The sequence below is a fragment of the Aythya ferina genome, assembly GCF_964211825.1.
Source record: "Aythya ferina genome assembly, chromosome: 8".
NCBI lineage: Eukaryota > Metazoa > Chordata > Aves > Anseriformes > Anatidae > Aythya > Aythya ferina.
Window position 1 is genome coordinate 30,010,065 of NC_140304.1, and position 20,428 is coordinate 30,030,492.

Sequence of the window (20,428 nt, forward strand, 5' to 3'; positions counted from 1 at the left end):
CCCACTCCTGCTGTTCATTAGTAAGTGCCTAACGCAGTGCAGATTTGTTTGATTCTTTTCTACTTTTTTTTTTTTCCTTTTTTATTTTTATTTTATTATTATTATTATTATTTTTTATTTTCTGGTGTCTTCTGAGTGCTCTGATGCCTGCCAGGGTGCTGCCTCCTAATCTCAAGGGACAGGATATAACACATGGAGGGTCATGAGCAGGCTGGAAAAATAACAACCCCTCCCCAGACAAACTCCATCTCTTTTGACCTAATATTGTTCTACACAATGCCAGAGAATGAGACCTGATCTATAGCTCATCTTCCGACAAGAATGCATGCTGAGGCCTAGATTGATGAAAATTGCATAATAACAGCAAAAATGACTTTTTGCTCAACAAGACCTATTCCTCGTTGAGCTTTTGCATACTATGGAAAAGGCAGAGAGTCTATGTGGGCTGACCAGGCAAACCCCGCAGCTCCTGTCAGCAAAAACATGTGGTAGTTGGTGCAGCTGAAGTTACATTCCCTGAAAGCTTTAAACTGTACCAGCTAAAGCAGAGTTAATGACAGCATATAAATGTCATTGGAAAAAATTACTGCCCTTATATTCGCTTCTTTTGCGGGTTTTAAGGAATCTCCTTCCAGCCTTGGCTTTCGGATATATATAGGTTTGTGCAGATTTGGCAGGGTTAAACTGCCAGGGGTAAGAAAGGACATAAACTTTTGGAAGGGCTCTGACACCCCCCTCTTTCCCACTCCCAGCACACAGGCATGCCAGAACATTATGGTTTCTTTTAGGCCCGCATAATTAAATGAGTGATGAGGAATTTCTCACCAGTATAAAACGGAATTATTTGTTGCTTAAAATAAAACTGTACTTTATTTATTTATTTATTTATTTTATTTTGTGGAGACGGGGTGTCCAGGTTGTCAGCTGGTGTCGATCACCCTGTTCTGGGACATCAGATCTTGTTCACTGGGGATAATGCCAGGAGCATCAGGACAGCATGGTCCTACCCCCCAGCAGGTCTGAGATTAGGAAGGGACCATTATGGTGACCAGAGGAGAAGCAGTCTCTATAAAACCCTTTTTTTTTTTTTTTTTTTTTTTTTTATGAGTTTTTCTGTTCAGGCAGGAATCCTCACCCAGGGCAGCTTGGGGAGGGCAGGGGGGTGACTGCAGGGAAGCCCGTGCAATTTCTCTCCCAGTTTAACAGACAGCCTGGGGTCATACTCGCCAAATTTTGCGAGCAGCAGCTAGATTTATGAGCCCCAGGAGCTCACCGTGCTCCAGCTGATGAGCTGCACGACAGAATAGCTGGGGTGAGCTAAAAAGCAGAGGGAAAGCAGAGGCACTGATGGGGGTCAGGAGTGATGGCCAGGCCCTGAGAGATACCAATGAAACCAAGTGCAAACTGGGGACAACCCAAAAAGGAACAGAAGGGAGATATAGGGCTCTTTATATAGCCCCTCACTTTTCAGGGGGGAGAAATGCTGCTCCCAGCTTGCCTGGGCTGGCTGAGCTTGCAGCAACAACCCCTGTGCAAAGCGGGTGCTTGCAGTGTTTGTGTAAGCAAAGCGGGGGGGACAAGGGGGAAGGAGGAATAAATAAATAAATAAAAAGGAAAAGAAAAGAAAGCAGCAGGAGAGAAAATCCTGGAGGACGAGAAAAAGAGTAAGTTGTCCACAGGGTGTCACTCTTGACCCACATTTGGGCCAGCACCCAGCCTTGTCTGTGGCAGCAGGAAATGGAAGATTTTCGTTCCCCAGCGAGCCTCCAAAAAGGCAGAAAGCTCCAAAAAAGCAGGGTAGCACCTCTGGGCGTGCAGCCTCTGCCCCCGCCTGCCCTTGCCTTGTCCCTTCCCAGGGACTGGATTAGTACGGGGGTCCTCCTGCAAAAAGGGAAAGAGAGTGGAAGAAAACCCTCTCCCCCCATTGCCAAACTTTGCACCATTCTGCCCCAAACTTTTACCACACCACCTCAACCTTTCGGGACTATTTCAAGTTGCTCTGAAATCCCCCTATACTGTCGGCTGTCCCTTCTCTCCAGCAACTCCTCTGTTTCCCAGCACTGCCTCATGGAAGTTGGGATAGAACCACTTCACAGCGTGTCCTGAACCAGGCTAAATTAAGTGCTGATTATCTTGAGGTTTTGGTTACTCCTGCTTTTGAGAGGTGGGTTCTTTAACTTAGTTGGATGGGTTCTTTAGGACAAGCCCTATGAATTACTGCCTTTCTGTACATCAAGCTGTCTGCTGCTGCAATCAGGAGGACAAAGCAGGGGTCGAGCCAGCTGTGGTTGTAGCCTGAAAACAGAGACCCCCCTGACCTTCTGCCTGATGCTGGGCTGAGCCCGGGCAGGGCAGGACTGGGTGCATGCTGCCTGTGAGAGCTGCAGGGGGATGCGGTCGGCCACCAGGCTCCGAGGGACCAGCAGGTGACACGGATGCTGGGGTCAGCAGCACAGCAGCCAAGGTACAGGCTGCAACTTTTACAAAGCATCAGCAAAGCGTGAATTATGGTGTGACCTCCTGGCAAGTTTCCTGGAGCAGAGGACACACCGGCAAGAATGCTATCTCCTCTTCCAGGGCTGGCTGGGACAGGATTTGTGTGTAGTGTGTACAGCACATAATTCATCAGGCTAGCATTTGCATAGCATGAGCTCAGCACTGCAGCACTCTCTGACATTTTGAAATATTCTGCTAAGGGCTCGCCGCTTACTTGGGGCACCGCATGGGATACAGCCCAAAAGGGATGCTGTCCCCTTGCACGACTCCACCTTCTGCTTGGAGGAGGAGCTCCAAAAAGGTCTAAATCCATAAATCTTACCTGGCTGCAACTCCCTCATTTCTGCAGTGACTTCACACTTTTGCCCCAGGGTAGTGCTTTTAGGTGTGCTCAGTATAATTTTCTTTCTTTTTTTTTTTTTTTTTTTTTTTTTTTCAGGCCATCTTCCTTAATGTGGCTATCCCAAGCTTTTATGGAAACACCTGCAATATGCAAACACAAACGTATAAATCTCAGTAATGTGAAAAAACTACTTCATGGAGTCGTACAAGAATGCAGCCATGTGACCGCAAAACTTCATTTACAAGTGCCTAAATATAGATCATAGCATGCAGCAAACCCAGACTTCAATTTTAAAAGTGAGGGCACAGGGGAGAGTGCAGAGTCAGCACTTCTTAAATAAGAAGTTCTTCTTGTACTAATTCATTTACAGCAGCATCTTCCTTTGACACAGCAAATTTGCATCGCTGAATCCCGATCGCAGAGACATAAAGATTTTTATGGCAGTCGGAAATAGCCTCCATGCAGGCACTGCTGCACCACCGCCGACCTCCGTGCCCAGACAAGGGCATGCTGCAGTTTGCACCAAGTGAGCCGCACAGGCTTTACTCCCCCGTGTGCTTTTATTTCCCTCCAGGGAGAGGCTGGGTTGTGCAAGATGCCCACTCTGCTCTGAGGGGCCTGCTGGAAGAAACCAAGTGGTTTCTCTGCAGTGGACAGTGCTGAATATTGAAAGGCACCAGAGAGATTTGGGGTAATTACCAGTGAGCAAAAAAGCTTTTTTGCCTCTGTAATACTTCCCCAACCAATCTGACCTGCACAGGAGGGAAAATAAAATGATCACAAAAACATCTCAGGGTGAACACAGGTTTGGAAACCAAACCTGCTCAACAGAGACCACCTCATCCCATTTTGGTTCCCCAGTTCCAGTTTGCCCAAATTGTCTCCCAGCACCAGCAGCTGTGATGGCTGCTCAGTCACAGGTCGTGCACAGCAGGCTGCTCAGCACCACCAAGGGGAGCAGAGGGCACGCAGGCTGACCGGTGAATAGTGGATATATCCTCCATTTCACCTGCATTTAGGATGTGCAAGTGTCCCACGCACCATTCTAGGTTGTTCTATTGCCGTTCTCTTGGTTGCTGTTAAGTATTTCATTAAACTTTTTCAGATCATTCTTCTAGCCTCACAGTTTCCATAGAAATGCGTTTTAAATTTAGGAAAAGTCAACTGACCCTTGAATAATCAGTGAAAGCACAGCAAAGAGGCAGTGCGAAGTGTCCTATCCCACCTACCCTGATGGAGCAGCTCTGTGGGGACCAGCGAAATGGGCCCAAAAGGGAGACACTTTTCCACTCTGAATCCTCATCTGGGAAGGTGCTGCTATTTAGGAATGGGATTTAGGTGTTACGGCATCAATGGAACCTAATCTCTGCAAATACCTAAACACGTTCTGCTGGAATGATCAGAAGATCACAGGTTTTCTAGATATTGCATAGGTTAGCTTGTTTGGTTTTCATATAATGGAGGAAAAGATCTGTGTTATTATCTACGAAGTATCGAACTATTAAAGAACATTTTTCACTCTTTCATTCATATTCACTGATTTCCTATTTAATATATAGGATGAACACTAACTGACACTTGTTTCCAGCCAAATGCTGAAATGCCTTCTTTGCAGAAGAAAAACCAAGTCACAACTGTTGTATGTTTGATGGGACTTACAGTGGGACACCATGAAGTTTTCATACCAGGGCTTTCACCTGAGGCTTGCTGGACGTGGGCAAATGGAGTTCAGTACATTGGTGTGACCCTAAAGCAACCCAGAACACAGTGCTGCATTTTGATTGCCCCCATCAGATTTTCCAGTAGCCAACTTGAAATTTTCCCTTGGAAAATTTAAGTTTGTACAGTAATTTCCTTTTCCTTCAATAAAAAAAAATAAATAAAAAAATCATGATCTGCTCTCCTCAGCATGCACAACATAGAAGAGTCTGCAGGTGACCAAAAAAGACCCACTGCATCCATTCTTCATTTAGCCTTTAAAAAATACAGCTGTGTTAGCAGTGTTTTTTGGTGCTCACACCCCTCCTCCCTGTACTTCCCCAGTGCTGCCTGATGCACTACGAGCACTTTCTGCCATGGTGTTTGGCCCCGAGGGACGACCAGAAACACTTCAGCCACACAGACATGGGGCAGGCAAGAAGCAAAGGGGCTGGCAGATGGGAGGAGACGAGAGATGCGTGCCAAGGACTGGCCAGAGCACCATGGGTGAAAGGCAGGGGAAAAAGCAGTGCTGCCTCCCACCAAGGAGGAGCAGAGGCTACAACACCTCCTAAAACACCAGTGATGGGGGAAGCTGCAGCTACTTGGTGCTCCAGGCTTCCCCCAGCCCCCCAGCACACAGTGCTGACACATTAATTACATATATACATCCAACAATAACCTGGTAACTGTAAAAAAAAAGTAACTACATAATTATACTTTACTACTGCTTTCGTTGGACTCACTCTGTAATTACCAAGTAGTTCCTAAGGAAAACCAAGCCATTGGTTTTGCTATGAGCAATTAATGCAGGTTACCAACAAGATCAGTCCGCGGGGCCAATGCTAACATTGGCACCTGGCCGTGTTATTCATCCCTCGGTTGTGGCTCCCCAGTAATGAACGCTCTGCCTCCCATTACATGTCCACAAGCATGAGAAACAAATTGCATCAAAACCCAACTGTGCTACTGAAAGGCGAACCCAAGGAGTGGATGCCCATCGTGTGTTTTGATTTCTTTCTCCTGATTCCTGTTCCTGGCCAAGGGGCAGAGCTGGCTCCCTCTTGCCCCGCAGAGGGTTAGGGATTAGCACCCCTGGTGCCCCCAGGTCTTCCTCATTGCTGCTCCTCACCAGCCACCACCCGAACACAGAGCTGCAACCATCCTGGATGCCACAAGAGCTCCAACCACTGATGCTAGTAGGGTGTTTGCTGATGCCTTTTAGGAGCAGAATTTCACCTGTGGCATGTTTACCCTTATGCCATAGACCCCAGCCTTGGTAGCTCTTCATGGCATTTTTTCAATACCATATCATAAATCCACTGCCCAGCTGGCTACTGGCTGGTTTGGTGCACCATCCAAATCCCCTTCATCTGACTCACTTTTGTGGTAGACAAATATAGGGACTTTTTTCATTGGGACAAACAAAAGGGGCTTTTCTTACTCCCGGGACTGTCTGCCTTGGTGATTTCCTCCATCTGCCTAACATTTCTGACCCATTCGTCTCTGATCTACAAAAAACAAAACCTGTGTTTTTTTACAACACTAGAAATTGGTAGCTCATGGGTCATTTGCCCCTCATTTGGAGCATAGAAAACACAGGTAACAGCTCCTTAGTGTTCACGTTTTTCCTGCTATTGCATGTAAAAATGCTGTCAGACAATAAATAGTATGTAACTCCGTTATTTTCTCAAGCTAGAAGAAGGATGAAAAATAGTTACAATGGCTTTGTAAAATCTGAAACACATTGAAAACAGGGCTAGGAAATACAGCAGCAGGGTCAGCCCTTTCTGCTCTTTCCCAGCATGTTGGAAATAAGGATTCACATCTCCTCCCACCTGGGCAACGAGAAGCAGTCACAAAGCCTGGACAAATGGCAGGTGAGCAGAGGAGCTGCAGGGCCAGTGCTGGGAACTGGTTTGGCACTGGTGAGAAACAGAAATCAGTCCCTGTCTAGTCAGCAATGAGTATTGGAAACGTTTATTTTTGGAGGTTTCTCTTCCACCATGCTCAAGAGCATAGGAATAGGCACAACATTTGCATTGCATCTCCTACCCTGGGTTATCAAAATGCAATTAAGGACATCAAAATTGCAGGTCCTTCTTAAAAGTACAGCCTCTGTGGTGACAGGGTTGGGGTGGTTGGCCACAGTCCTTGCCTGGAAAGCAGTTGGGCTCCCCTGCCTCTGGCTTTCTACATCCTGGGAGGTGTTAATACCTGTTGGGGTAGGGTCACTTACCATGGCCGTGACTGCTTTTGGTGGTGAGAAGCACCACGGAGGGAGCTCTTCAGGGACCTGCAGCCTCAAGAAAGCCCAAAGAGAAGAGCCTTCCTGCAGCCCAGCTGGTGTGCAGCAGCACAGGACGTACACATCTCTCCTCAGAACTGCACTCAGTATTTGTCTTTTTAAAATGACAGCTAGAAGAGATGTATGGAGACAGAACACAGAATCCACCTGCGCTAAACTGTAGCCCTGCCAGTGAACCTTAGCCAGCTCTGGCTGAAACTTCTTGGCCCTTAAAAACAAAGCAAGACTCCATTAGTCTAAATCAGACACATCAGCCAGGCATTTAGGCTTCTTATCATCAAGAGGTGTTAATGGTAGCCTGCAGGTGTCCTCCACCCAAGTGTGTTTCAGGTCTTACCTTGATGCTTGTGCAAGTGATTGCTCCACACTCTTGCCTGCCTGTCCCAACGTTTTCACAGGCACGATAAACAGTTTCATGCTATTCAGTTCTGGGACATTTTATTTCAAGTCTGGAAAAAAAAATATCAGAAAACAAGGGATCTTCAGATATTAAAATAACGTTATTTTTTTCTTTTTGCTACAGCTGAGGCAGCTTCTGGCCATTGCTGCCACCTCCCATCCTCTGAGCCACCAAACAGGCACCTACCCCAAAAATGCCCCACAACCGCAAGAGTGCACCAAAGCCCTGCTCTTCTCTTTCACACTAGAATTATGGATTTAACTGTACCCCATAATTTACCATACTTGATTCTTCAACACCCAATCTTTTCCTTATTTTCAGCAGCCCCATGTTTTTCATTTTCTTACCCCATCACATATTCATTGGATGCTGTACAAACAAGTGCAGATTTAAAGGTCCCTGTAACGTTTTACTTATTCTGTGACTTAATAATAAAAAGAGCACTGAATAGAAAGGCTAGAGTTCAATTTCTGGGCTCCATTGCCATTTGCAAGCTGCACTCTCCCACAGCTCCTCACTTGAAATACAGCCACCCATTCAGCTTTATGCTAGCTTCGGAGCAATAAAACTGTACTTTGCCAGAGGAATTTTAAATCGTTCGACACCGATGCAGAGATCTTTAAAAAACAAATTTAGAAACATAAAAAGTGAGGATTGAAGTGAAACTTCTGGATTTTACTAAGTGGGTCTGCAAATTCTCCATCTTTATACAGGAAATTTTAATTTACTTTCAGCAGTGAAAAGGGACGTAATTTTTGATGTAGGTTTTTATTTAATTTTCCTAAAGGCCCCCAAAATATAAAACTTGGTGAATAAAATTTTAAAATAAAAGAATTCACTTGAGGTGGAAATCTCCACCATACTGATGCATTTGATGCTTCAGACTATCTGGGTTGGGGTGGGATGAACAAGAGGCTCTGTGCTGCCACCAGCAGCACTCACTGCAGCTGATGGGCATCAGGATGTGACCCTCTGCTCCGCACCCAAGGGAACAGCACCAGGTCCAGGTGTCTTGCTGCACGAAGGAGGTTGATTATTCATCACGGTGCAACACATGGGGCAGGGAGTGGGTGTCTCCTGTGTCCCATTGCATGTGGCTTGTCACTTCTCCGCCAAGAGCCTATTTTTCTCCGTGCTTGCTTTGTCTGCCTTATCGCCTTGGATTGAGGCTCCCTGGAGAAGAGCCCACTCCTGTGCTGCACAATGCACCTCGAAGGCCCGGCTGCACCTGGGTTTCCAGGAGCAAAATTAAGCAATTACAAATCGTTACTCTCATTTTTGGCAATTTCATGCAGAAGTTCTGTTTTCCTTCAAAGCTAAAGGTCAACGATTAATTCAAAACTTACATTTCCCCAAAATTATGGACGGGGGAAATAATGCAGAGGCAGCAAGCCCAATCCTGCTCTCAGTTACACCTTTGTAAACCTGAAGTAACTCACTTGGTTTGCAGAGAGGCTCTGCTTTCTCATTTCTTCTGTCTTTTTCCAGGGCTGATGCAGGGGACATGGCTGTAGGACTGTTTTTTGATGGACCTCAGCAGGCAGCATGGTTTAGGCAGCCCATGAGTCACTGTAGCCAACCTGTGCGGTAGAAACATAATCTTGGACAAGCAATTATCTCTGCAACCCACCTGGGTTGCTGATATATGCTTGCATGGCTGGTGGATAAAATCTTTGTCTGCTCTCTACACCCATCTATACATTGCCCTCCTACTTGGACAGGATGAATCGGACACTGGCACTGGAAGCATTTTACTTGGGATTCAAAGTTACCTGAAGTCCTTTCAATGCAGTGATTTGTGACATATCAGATGATATATCATATATTTCTGACATATCAGATTTAAATCTCCCTAGGTGAAGGCATGGTGGGCACAGCTACCTGCGAGATACAGTGTGTGTTTTAGCAGAGTGCAGATTTACTATCCATTATGGCCATCACTGTGTTTTTATTATTAATGTGTCTTGAAAAATAAGATGTTTAGCTAAGCTTACTAATTCCTTGAAACTCAAATCATTTAAGCTGTCTAACCTTGTTCAGGATAATTATTTCTATCCATTATCCATCATGCTAAAAAATGACAGCTCTGGGACAAGGAGGCTTTTCAAGCAAATGTTTTAAGACAGTGTTTTAGGTTGCAGGCACTGGCAAATGTTAATTAAATTAGATAAACAATGACTCAGAGTAGCTGTGCTATACTGGAAAGAAAGATGGGAGGTAATGGGGGAAGGAATTTGGCAGCTCAAAGGTCGAAGCAGCTTTTTTGGAACCAAGAATCTGTCCCTTGAGCAAGAATCTTGCCTGAATTCAGCAGGTTCAAAAGCACCGTTGCCCTTTTGCTTTTACACCTTCAGACAGCATTTACGTGGCTTTGCCGAGAGAATTTCTACCAGGGCACATGGTGTACACTACCTGTCTGAGGTGTCCTCCGAGCCCACCACCAGCCTGTGCCACAAAGTCACACCCTCGTGGGAGCAGCAGCATCCTCTGGTGGCACTCGTTTGCTCAGCTAGGGCCAGTACTGTGGTCGCTGATCCAGGCTGAGCGTTGCGTTGTCCCATTTGGTGCCAGGGAAGTTGTCCGCTGCCCTGAATTGAGCAATTACAAGAACAAGGCTCCAAAAGTGAAAACATGTCTCCCCGTAACTCCTGTGACTCAGCTAGGTGTAATCCTGAATACAATGCAATGGTTCTTATCATCTTGAAAAACTGTTCCAGCAGCGTGCAAAAACGTTTTGAAAATCAAAGCACTAAAATGGAGATTTTTGGAGAGGATTTGTTTTGCTGCTGCACCCACAGGATGCACCTGTATTGGGTTGGTATGAAGGGAAAAAGTCATGCAGCACTCATAAAACACAATTTAAACTACTAAATGAGCATGAGGGCCACTGATAGAAGTTTATAAGCTTTAATCTTTTACATCGTTTGGCTCACAACAGAGGCTCTATGTTTGTTCCAGAGGTGAGGAACCCTCACTCCTGGCTTTTGAACTCAGGTGCAGCAGAGGTTGCTCTGCTGTCAGGACAGCCAGCTACAGCCCTTCCAAACGAAACCCAGAAGCTGCTCAGCTCTTCCAGTCCCTGCACATCTCAGGTCACGTTCCTTCAAGCATGCAGCTGACTCGTGCTTCTTTCTGAAAACAACAGCATCGCAATCCCCCACAGCACCAAGTCCCTGGTGGAGGACCCACGCTGCCCTCACCCTCAGCATCACCACGATTCAGCCAAGTGTTGGGTTGTATTCTACGGAGATACCGATCTGTCCAAACTTTCTTCACCTGCTCTGATCATTTCAGCTCCTCTGGGATGCACACCTTCATGCCACTGTCCAACTAATTAGATGCTTCACTGGCTGCATTCTGCAGTTCTTCAGTGACAGGTCCCCATCTGACATCTTATGACAACTGATTAGTAAAGTAGGCCATGAGTTTAAGAAACGTGTAATTTGGGCACCGCTTGCTATTAACTGTTTGCTTGCTTCAAAGTAAATACCCAAGGATGAGAAAAAAGTTTTTTGACCTGGCAATTTCATAAAGCAACATGCAGTAAACCTTAAGATCCCTTAATGAAAAGCCCTGAAGAGGCAATGAGGAACATATGTACTCACTGCAATGCTATGTATTGCAGAAGTCCAGATATCAAGGCAGTATCCAAAATTGCTAGTCTATCCTGTAGTCTTGGGCCAGAACCATAAGCAAACTAAATAATTAATTAAAAGTAAGTCAAAACAAACTGTCTTCACCCTAGCCTCCCCCTCCCAACATAGCAGAAAAGAAACAATAATTAAAACGTGAAGCTTTAAGCAGTCCTCTCCAGGTTAAGAGGGTATCAGCACGCCGCAGCACCACAGCAGTTAAATGTCGTTGAAGATTTGACTGCATTCGGTCTGGGATTTGCTCTCGCTTGAGAGCTGGTCAAACCAATCTTTCCAAAACACTGACTTCTGAACTTTTGCCAGAGGTGCCTCTCTCCGGTGACCACGCGGGCTGATGTACCAGGCGACATGTTAAACCTGTCAGCTCAGAATAAGCAGAAAAGTGCTCACCCGCCACGGGGAGGGCACTTAAAGGCACAGCATTTCCTTCCCTGGGTGAGCTGCTGGCCTTGTGCATACACCAGGAGGCCCAGAGAGCTTGGGAAGAGCTCTTGGGGGACCCCATTGCCAGCAGGCTGGGACACATCCCCTGGGGTGGAGAGCTTAAAAATCTGTCTTTTCTAAGAGACAGAGCTCTGCTCTTGCAGTGTGATGCGCAATCCAGCTTTGGGGAAGTCTGAATTAGTGGGAAAAAAAGGGGGACAAGAGTAAAAACTAAGTTGCTACCAAAAGGAAATGAGAGAAAAACCTTACGGATTGTGTGTTCATAGGCAGGCCACCCATGGATTAGGATCTTGGGTTGTTTCTCATCCAAGCCAGTAAGAATCATGTTTGGCCTTCCTGCTAACATTGAGGAAACTGTACATTGGTAATACCAGCTGTGAGCACATTACAGCAGCAGTCACTCCAGAGTTTTGTAGAAGCCACCACGAGCTGCCAGCAGACCTGATTTTACCACCACGGTTTGGAGGAACAGTCACAAAGAACTGGTGCTCCCCTTGAACCAGGCAGTCAAGGTGTAACAAGAAAGGAGGGTTTCTTTGTTCCTCCAAGCAGACAGCCAGCTCTGAAGAAGCCCCCTCTATCTACATTACCTGAGGTCTTCTCCTGTCAATGGAGAGGATCTGTTCTCATCCTTCCTTCTCTCTGTATTTATACACCACCACTTAGACTGGGCATGGCCAGTTCTACCTGCAAGAGGCAATGTGAGTTCAGAGCAAAGTCTGAGCCTGTATCTTCACCCTGGGGTATCAGCCAAGGCACATCTCCAGCTCTTTCACTATTTATGTGCAACTGAGGGTAAGTGGTCACTGTGCTGGCAAAGCACAGAAAACATACATCTCTATTTTTCAGCATACACAATCATGCCAACACCAGGATGAGGTCCCAATGCTAAGTCAAGATAAGCTGAGACACACAACAGGTAGGAGAAGTTGAATCCAAGTGAGACAGATGTCAGAATGCAGAGGAGAGAATTTGGATGACTTTGTGGTTAAAGCGCACTTTCATGATTAAGCCCATACTTAAAAATTAGGTGAAGAATCCACAAGTACATTCAGCTCTCACATAGCAGCAATTATCACTTCCAACCATCTCCAGTTGGCTGGGAGACTGCATCCCAACCTGGCAGATACTGACCTGGCCTTAGTTTTTCACACCTTGGTCACTTGGCTGTATTACAGCAAACCGATATACCTGGGCATGAAGCCTGCAACACTTAGGAAACTCCAAATAGTACAAAATGTTACTGAAAACCTCTTCAGTGACATGCACTGACACGAATACATCATATCTATCTTCAGCTGTCTACAATAGCTTCACATTTTTAATTTGGAGACTTGTTCAAGTTTTTGAGTCTTTTCTTTCTGATGCTCCTTGGTCTAAAGCTACAATATCTTGAATCTCCATGAAACTATTTTATAATTACTATGATTAAGAACTGCGGTAGAAGTCTCTACAATGGGAGAAAAGCTTGTCTAGGTGGGAGAAGGAACTTTTGCATGGGCATGACATAAACTTGCTTAATTATAGATGATTGTGTTTGCTGTAAACAGGAGTCATCCCCCTCTCTCAGTCAAGACAGCTTGTAATTGCTTGATGAGTATGCAGTATAGAAATAAATAAATCAGAAAAGCTTTGGAAGAAACTACTGAGCACACCTCCAGTTAGAATTCAGTTGTAAACACCCCTCTCACTGGAATTTGTGGCTCATGCAGACCCTACCCTTACTCAAAACAGATGCAAGTAAACAAAGAAAATGCTGTGAGCCCAACAAGACAGTCAGCCAGGTGCATCCAAAGGCTATTCCCAAACGATGTGTTTTCTGTGTCTCCCATTCATAGCCAGAGTTAACAGCAAGTCAATGTTTTATTTTATTTCAGATGAGTAACAACTAGACCACTACATTTGTTCAAACCCACCAGGAGAGTCTACCTCTCACCAAACTCAGATCCCTCTCCTCCTAGACCTGAGGATTTTGAACAAAGATCAAACAATCCCATATGCAATGTCAGAGAACTATAGATACTAGTGACTTGTAGGTAGGTAAATCATAAAAACAAACAAACAAACAAAAAACCTTTGTGTTTACGCTTGAATTGTTGATATGTCTGAATAATGCCAGTAAAAAGGAGAAGCTTTCGTCTTAAGTTTCCAATACCTGGCTGACAAAAAGAGCATGTGAATACTTCTTCTAATATGTTTGGCAGGATCATAAAGAGGACTCCCTTAGAGATACCATAAAGTGCAATTTTTCAAAGAAATTTGTTTTTGTGAGCTATAAATGTGTGTTTGGTCAGAGTTTTGGCAAACAACTCAAGCTAGTTTTTGTCCTATGTAAGCCTTTTACGTCATGCCCTAGAAACAACAACAGCTGTTAATTATTTATCAGCTGATGAACATTGGCCTGTTAATTGCAAAACATTATAAAATAGATTAAGCAGCAAAGCTTGATATGTATGCAAGCTGTGTTTTTTTTTTTTTTTTTTTTTTTTTGCTCTGTTTTGTATGTGACTTGATTAAATAAGCAATTTTAGGTCTCTGTTTAGTTTACAAAGACTACCTTCACCAGTGATTTGATCTCAGAAATTGCAATGGGCCCACAACCTTTTAAAAAGTTTGCTAAAAATAGGAAGATTTTTCAGACTTTGAGCTTTTTGAGCCCTTATCACCAACTCTCATCTGCCATGAAGATGAACTCTCTAAAATCACCTGCATGTCATGTTTTAAGCCAAAACAACTAGAGCTCTCTTAGACAGGGAAGTGCTATTAAGCAAGGAGAAGACCACAAGATTCAAGAGGCAGTTCTCTCTCTGTCTTCCTGTTATTCTCAGTGTTTATACGCAAAACATTGTATTCTTATCATTCAATACTATTTGGTGCTGCATCAGAAGAGCACTGGAGACAGTAACTCACCTGCATTGTAGGTCCTGCTGGCTCCTCTCCTGGTGTGTGGACAAGAAAACCATGATTCACTGCACTGATGAAATAAAATTTTCAATTTTCCTAGCATTTCCATTGTTCCAGTAGAGTATTTTCACGCTATTAAGTTGGCCCCAGTGTACAGCAGTATACACATGCAGATGGTTATACTGGGATGAGGTGTTTTGACGGGCTGTGCTTTACTACCTGGTAGAGGATCTCTAGGCAGATTATCCACGCTGTGCTGCACCATACAAACATTTTTCTATGGTTAAGCACGGATGGTCTGTGGTAAGTGTTGAAATAGCCAGGCCTGGTTGCCAATGTTTATCTGCTCTCTCATTTTACCCATCATTTTGTCCCAGTCCTCTTGCTGGCCAACTAGCGCCATCAATTAGGGAGAGTCTTGCTCTTACACTCTAATCTGTGATGCACAATCTCCTTCACTTTTTAAGAAGGAAGGTGATTTTTCACACCAAACTCAGACATCCCAAGGGGGCTGTGCTCATTGATCAAAGCAATCAGGTAGTTCTTACTCTGTTGCACACTAGAGTAGGTTGATCCAATCGTATCCTGGGGTGCATCAAGAACGGCATCGCTAGTAGGTCAAGGGAGGTGATTGTCCCGCTCTACTCTGTGCTGGTGCGGCCTCACCTCGAGTACTGTGTGCAGTTCTGGGCACCACAGTATAAAAAGGACATGAAACTGTTGGAAAGTGTCCAGAGGAGGGCTACGAAGATGGTGAAAGGCCTGGAGGGGAAGACATACGAGGAACGGCTGAGGTCACTGGGCCTGTTCAGCCTGGAGAAGAGGAGGCTGAGGGGAGACCTCATCGCAGTCTACAACTTCCTTGTAAGGGGTTGTCAAGAGGCAGGAGACCTTTTCTCCATTAACACTAGTGACAGGACCCGCGGGAATGGGGTTAAGCTGAGGCAGGGGAAATTTAGGCTGGACGTCAGGAGGGGGTTCTTCACAGAGAGGGTGGTTGCACACTGGAACAGGCTCCCCAGGGAAGTGGTCACTGCACCGAGCCTGTCTGAATTTAAGAAGAGATTGGACTGTGAACTTAGGCACATGGTCTGAACTTTTGGGTAGACCTGTGCGGTGTCGAGAGTTGGACTTGATGATCCTTAAGGGTCCCTTCCAACTCAGGATATTCTATGATTCTATGATTCTATGATTGAATTAAATGGAGCTTCACCGATTCACACCAGCTAAGAAGAGCACTAGAGGAAGGGATCTGAGAGCTGCCCAGCTGTGAAACCCTTTAAAGTTTGGTTCACAGGCCTAACCAGTCCCAACGGTGGTGAGAAGTCCCTTCGGGACTTCATCTTACCTGCCGAGCTTGTTGCGCCTGTTGTGCATATTCCAGTGCTCAGACACCTGGAAAGGGCATGAGACTGAGGGCTCTGAGGAGCTTCCTGACACTGCTACCTGCAGCACTTGCTGGAGCAGCTCTTCTCACTTCCATTGCATTTTGTTACTGCAACATTTGGGCTAGCAACCTCCAAAGAAAAACTTCCAGGCTTTTCAGAGAGTCATGCCAAGTCATACCCATCCCCAAAGGAAATGAGAAAAACCCAAAACAGATGCACACAAGCTTGGTATTAGGGAAGAGGGAAGGGTGGGAACAGCATGCTTGTCGCTTGTTACTCTAAATAGTATCGGGAAGTCCTACAGTCCCTGAATTAAAAAGGAAATAAACTTTCAGTGCAGGTTGTGGGACCAATGCTTTATAGACTAACGCAATATGCACATTTAACAATCTGAAAATGAGACAGCTCTTCATTGTGCAGCCAGCCACACAGAAAATAAACAAAACCCTTGGAGCCGTCCTCCTGGAAGCTTTGGGCTCCGAGTCAGACCAACACGTGGGTGCACGATGAAGGTGTGAGAGCGGGGAGGCTGAAGGTCCTGCAACCAGGACCCAGGAGCTGGATGAGAGGGGCTGGGCCCAGCGCTCTCACCACGATGGCCAGCCGTGCCGTCGCGGCAAAGGGAGGCTGCTGGAAGGGGGCCATGACTCACAAAATCATTTAAACGGTTAAATGGGCTACACATGTGGCACAGTGCTCCTGGAGTGACGAATTTAGAGTGCTGTATTCTGTTTAAATAATACATGTTGTATTTTTTTTTTTTTTTTTTTAAACAGGGCTTGTACAGCCTGTAAAGTGTCTTCAAGTATACAAAATCCCCAATTGCTCTAAATACACAATCACCCTGACCACTGGCCATCTAAACCAGGACAGAATCGGGGCAAAAATAAAGTATATTTATAAAAATATCCCCCATGTAAGATACTCCTAACCTGTTTCCTATCAGCTTCTGATCTCAGAAATGCTCAAACTCTGATTTTCATAGGTACTGCTTAGATCTCTGAATGCTCCTCATGTTCTTAATCACGTCTGCTCCAGAGATGAGGCTATGAATAATTAACTATGCCTCCAACATTACAGTCATAGATTATGGTGGTGGTGACTTGTGGACTGCCATGCGCAGCATAAACCATTTAGGAAACTCTGTTATCCACTTTCCCTTTATATTTGTCTTGCAATCACTTACCGCTTAAAAGGGTAAATCTTTCATAGCTTTAATTAAAGCATTTAAAATAATTTACACTGAAATTGTATGTGCTTGGGTCTGTCAAAATTGATGCTTTAATAACATGTCATCCCTTTTTTCGATTGCCCTGAAATCTGTTAAAATTACCACTAATCTAATTGGGAACAAAGTTGTCAAATGCATGCAGCTCTGACAGTTTGTCTTTCTGCAAACTGCCGACAGATTGCAAGTTACGCATGTGTTGAGCAGATGGGTAAGTTAAAAGGAACACAAAAAAAAGCAATTTATTAAATCACCTGGAACCAGCAGCTCCATTCCAAAAATAGTGAGAATGAAATATAGCAAGAGCTAGGAGAGTTGGCACTGGAATATGCCAGAAGGTACCAGTTACAAAACAAGATAAACATTTTGAGAAGCCTCAGCTGTGTTGCAGAATAATGAGGCGTTATTTAACCCGATATAGATTACCAGCAGAAATTAATTTAGGGTGCAGGGTTTTGTGAGAGTGTGTGAGTGTGTGAGTGTGTTTTTTTTTTAAGGATTTTTTTTTTAATCTCTGTGTCTTAACTCCTTCGTGCCTGACAGACAAGTCATCGGTCTCTACCTCAGCCCCAGCCCTTGCCTGCAGACCTGAGGGACCTGCCTTAAATCCCTGTGGTGGAGGCAGGCAGCAGGTCCCTCTCCTTCTGCTTCCTCATACACTGTCCCTTACACATACATCTCCTGCTTACAGACAGAGGCGAAGGTTGCAGGTTCCTCAGAGACAACCTGGCCACCGATGTGCTTGCACTAGGCAGTCCCATACCTGCCCATAAATACACTTTTTGGAAAGAAAAGCAAAGAGAACAGAGCCAGATATGGCACCATGCTGGGACAAAGGCCACTGCCAGAGGCTCTGCTGGGCTTTGGACCACCAGCCCCAGCTCTGCCCTTTGCAACCCTTCCCTCAGACCTTCACCTCGCTTCCAGTCTGCCCCATTGCTGCCCCTCTGCTCCTTGCCCATCCTCCTCCCTCCTCTATGCCCCCCACCAGCAGCGGGAAAGGGAGAGGAGCTCTGGGGCCATTGCATGGGACTGGTTCTCCCCACACAGGGCCATCTGTCCCAGGAGGACATGCTTGTCCACGTTTACAGAGCATTTAGGAAGAAACAGACTTCATTCCTAGATGGTCTGTAAATACTACTCCGTTCATTTCTTATTACCGAAGAGCTAGACCAGGATTTAAGAGCAGCGCAGAACCACGAGATAAGCAGTGTGGTTCACCTGCTGAGGCCACCACAGAGGTCACCGGGGTGAAGAAGATGCTCATGCATGTCCCCTGCTTCAGTGCTGGCTCAGAGAAAGAGGGGAAGGCTTGGGATGTCACTGGGTCATGTTCATTTTCAGAGGATGCCTTGAAGTGCCTGCTCTCACCAACACGTAGGTGGTGTGGGCAGGGAGCAACCATGCCATGCCTTGTGCCCCCCTGATTCTGTGCATAGTTTTGGAAAAAACATGAATAATTAAAAAATCCAACCCACCAAATCTTGCCCAAAGCAGCCAGATGGACAAAAGAGAGGGAAGACAAACAGCTTCCCCTCACCTCCAGTCCCTGGGATACTCACAGGTCTTACAAAAGAGGAGATGAGCTCCCATGACCACAAAGACCATGAGGAAAGAGACCTTCTCAGCAACTTTATGAACTAACTTTATAAGCCGCAGAGCCAGTTAAAATGGCTACAGCATCCTTTCAGCAAATGTAGATAGACTAATTTAAACCAGCTGCCAAGCTTTGGCCCATAATGCAACGTAAGAGGTAACCTTCCCAGCAAGCAGTGAATTGGTTACATTTCATACATGTGTTCAGGGAGGAGAAAAGACCATAAAAAAAATTGCAAATAGGAAGTTACAAGCAGAAATGCTTTTTTCTTTGCTTTGCTTTTCTTTTCCTCATTTTTTTTTTTTTTTTTTTTTTAACTAAGCAATAAGTATTTTGATCCTTTCCCATAGAAAACTTGAGGACAAAGCCTGCCCAATATTCTACAACTGAGAGTTCTTCACCTGCAGGCGTAAAGATGGATGAGCAACTCTCCTGCAAAAGCAATGGCATTCCTTGTGTAAAAATTACATCTATAAGTTTCAGTGAACAAGAAAGATGAAACTCAAGGCCCAGGTGACATTGCCACACTCACCATGCCATCCAACAAAGTGTGACCCTTAATGCCTGTTTAGAAGAATATAATGTAAACTAGTTAGGAAGCACAGTGGACCTGACTCTGCAGTCCTTTTCAAGTCTTTTAAATTGGGACTAACCCACTGAAACCCAGTGAAAAACAACAGCAACAACAAAATATCAGAGCAAGATGAAAACATTTCAGATATTTTGAGTGAGGTTGGGTCAGCCCTGGCATTCCTCTGCTCTTGCGCAGAGCAGGGCTGGAGGCAGAAGGTGCTGTTAAACAACATTTATGCCTCCGTGTCTAAAAGCCAGAGCTCTTCTGATCCGTGCTTGGCTGCAGCAGCAGCCCTATGGCCCCCGAGCAGCTGGACCAGCACAACGAAGGCAGGGAAGCCACATCTCTTCTCTGCTTTTCCTGGGGTCCTTCTCTCTCCTGTGCCCCCCTGCATGAACAGCATGGGGGGGGGGGGGGGGGGGGGGAGGGACAACACACACAGATGCTGGCCCACTGTTCTCATTTTTCCTTTCACTGCAATTTAAATGGACATTTCCCTTCCCCCCCATATCCAAGTGGGTCATCATTTAGAGTCTGTGATTTATTTAATGGTGGTTTTAACCCCACTTAGAAATAGTCTGCTTTCATGATTTATTGATTCCTTCTTCCCCTTGTTAATTTGACTCATTTCTTAGGAAATTATTCATAGTTAATCATGGTAAGAATAAAATTAGTTATAGTGCCCACTTTGCTGCAAAGGGAGCGTAAATAACTTTTAAAGCAAATCAGAAAGAAAAACATGTTAAAGCGCAAAAAATAAAAAAATAAAGGGGAAAAGTAAAAGAAGAAGCCGGAAGAATATCTATAAAATGATGATAATCCAAAGGGGGCAGTAAATTAAGCCTCTCCACTGTTGCTGGATAGAGTAATGCACGAATTTACATTCCACGGGAGCACGGCTTTTACAGCAGGCTCTCGGCAATTGAATTTGCCATATCTTCTGGGAAACGCACCATTTGGAAGATAAAATCTCCCACCACTCCACCACCACTGCCACCATTCAGAAGATTAAAAAACCCCGCCAACTCTGTTGTGTGCCTTTTGTGCCCACTAGAGGAATGTAAAACCATTATATTTAAGTATCATAATGGCCAACATATGCTTTTTCTTAGAAATGACACCACCATCTGGATTAAGTTCTCCTGATCATTTCAGACAATGTTACGATTATTATTTTTTTTCCCCTTCAGGAGTAAGAACTGCCCAGAAAGCAACCACAGTTGCAGATGGGGATTTTTTGCTTTTTCCTTTTCCACTGCTGGCAACCTTGAGAAGCACGGCGAACTCTTTATATGAACCCAAACTGTTTGATTTCACTTGCTAATCGATCACGAAAGCCTACCTGGATACACCCCTGTACTAAGCCTGCAAGACTCCCATCGCCTTTGGCCGTAG

The 20,428-nt window shown here is 45.1% G+C and overlaps 1 long non-coding RNA gene across 1 annotated transcript; it reads right to left on the reverse strand.

Moving 5' to 3' along the window:
* Positions 1–1,085: 1,085 nt before the first annotated feature.
* Positions 1,086–18,507, reverse strand: LOC311441061. Its single transcript, XR_014695777.1, has 7 exons — positions 18,425–18,507; positions 9,658–9,833; positions 8,685–8,825; positions 8,188–8,473; positions 7,183–7,294; positions 2,819–2,979; positions 1,086–1,881 (listed from the first exon to the last, which is right to left on the reverse strand). It is a non-coding gene; the product is annotated as an uncharacterized lncRNA (long non-coding RNA).
* Between the last annotated feature and the right edge of the window lie 1,921 nt (positions 18,508–20,428).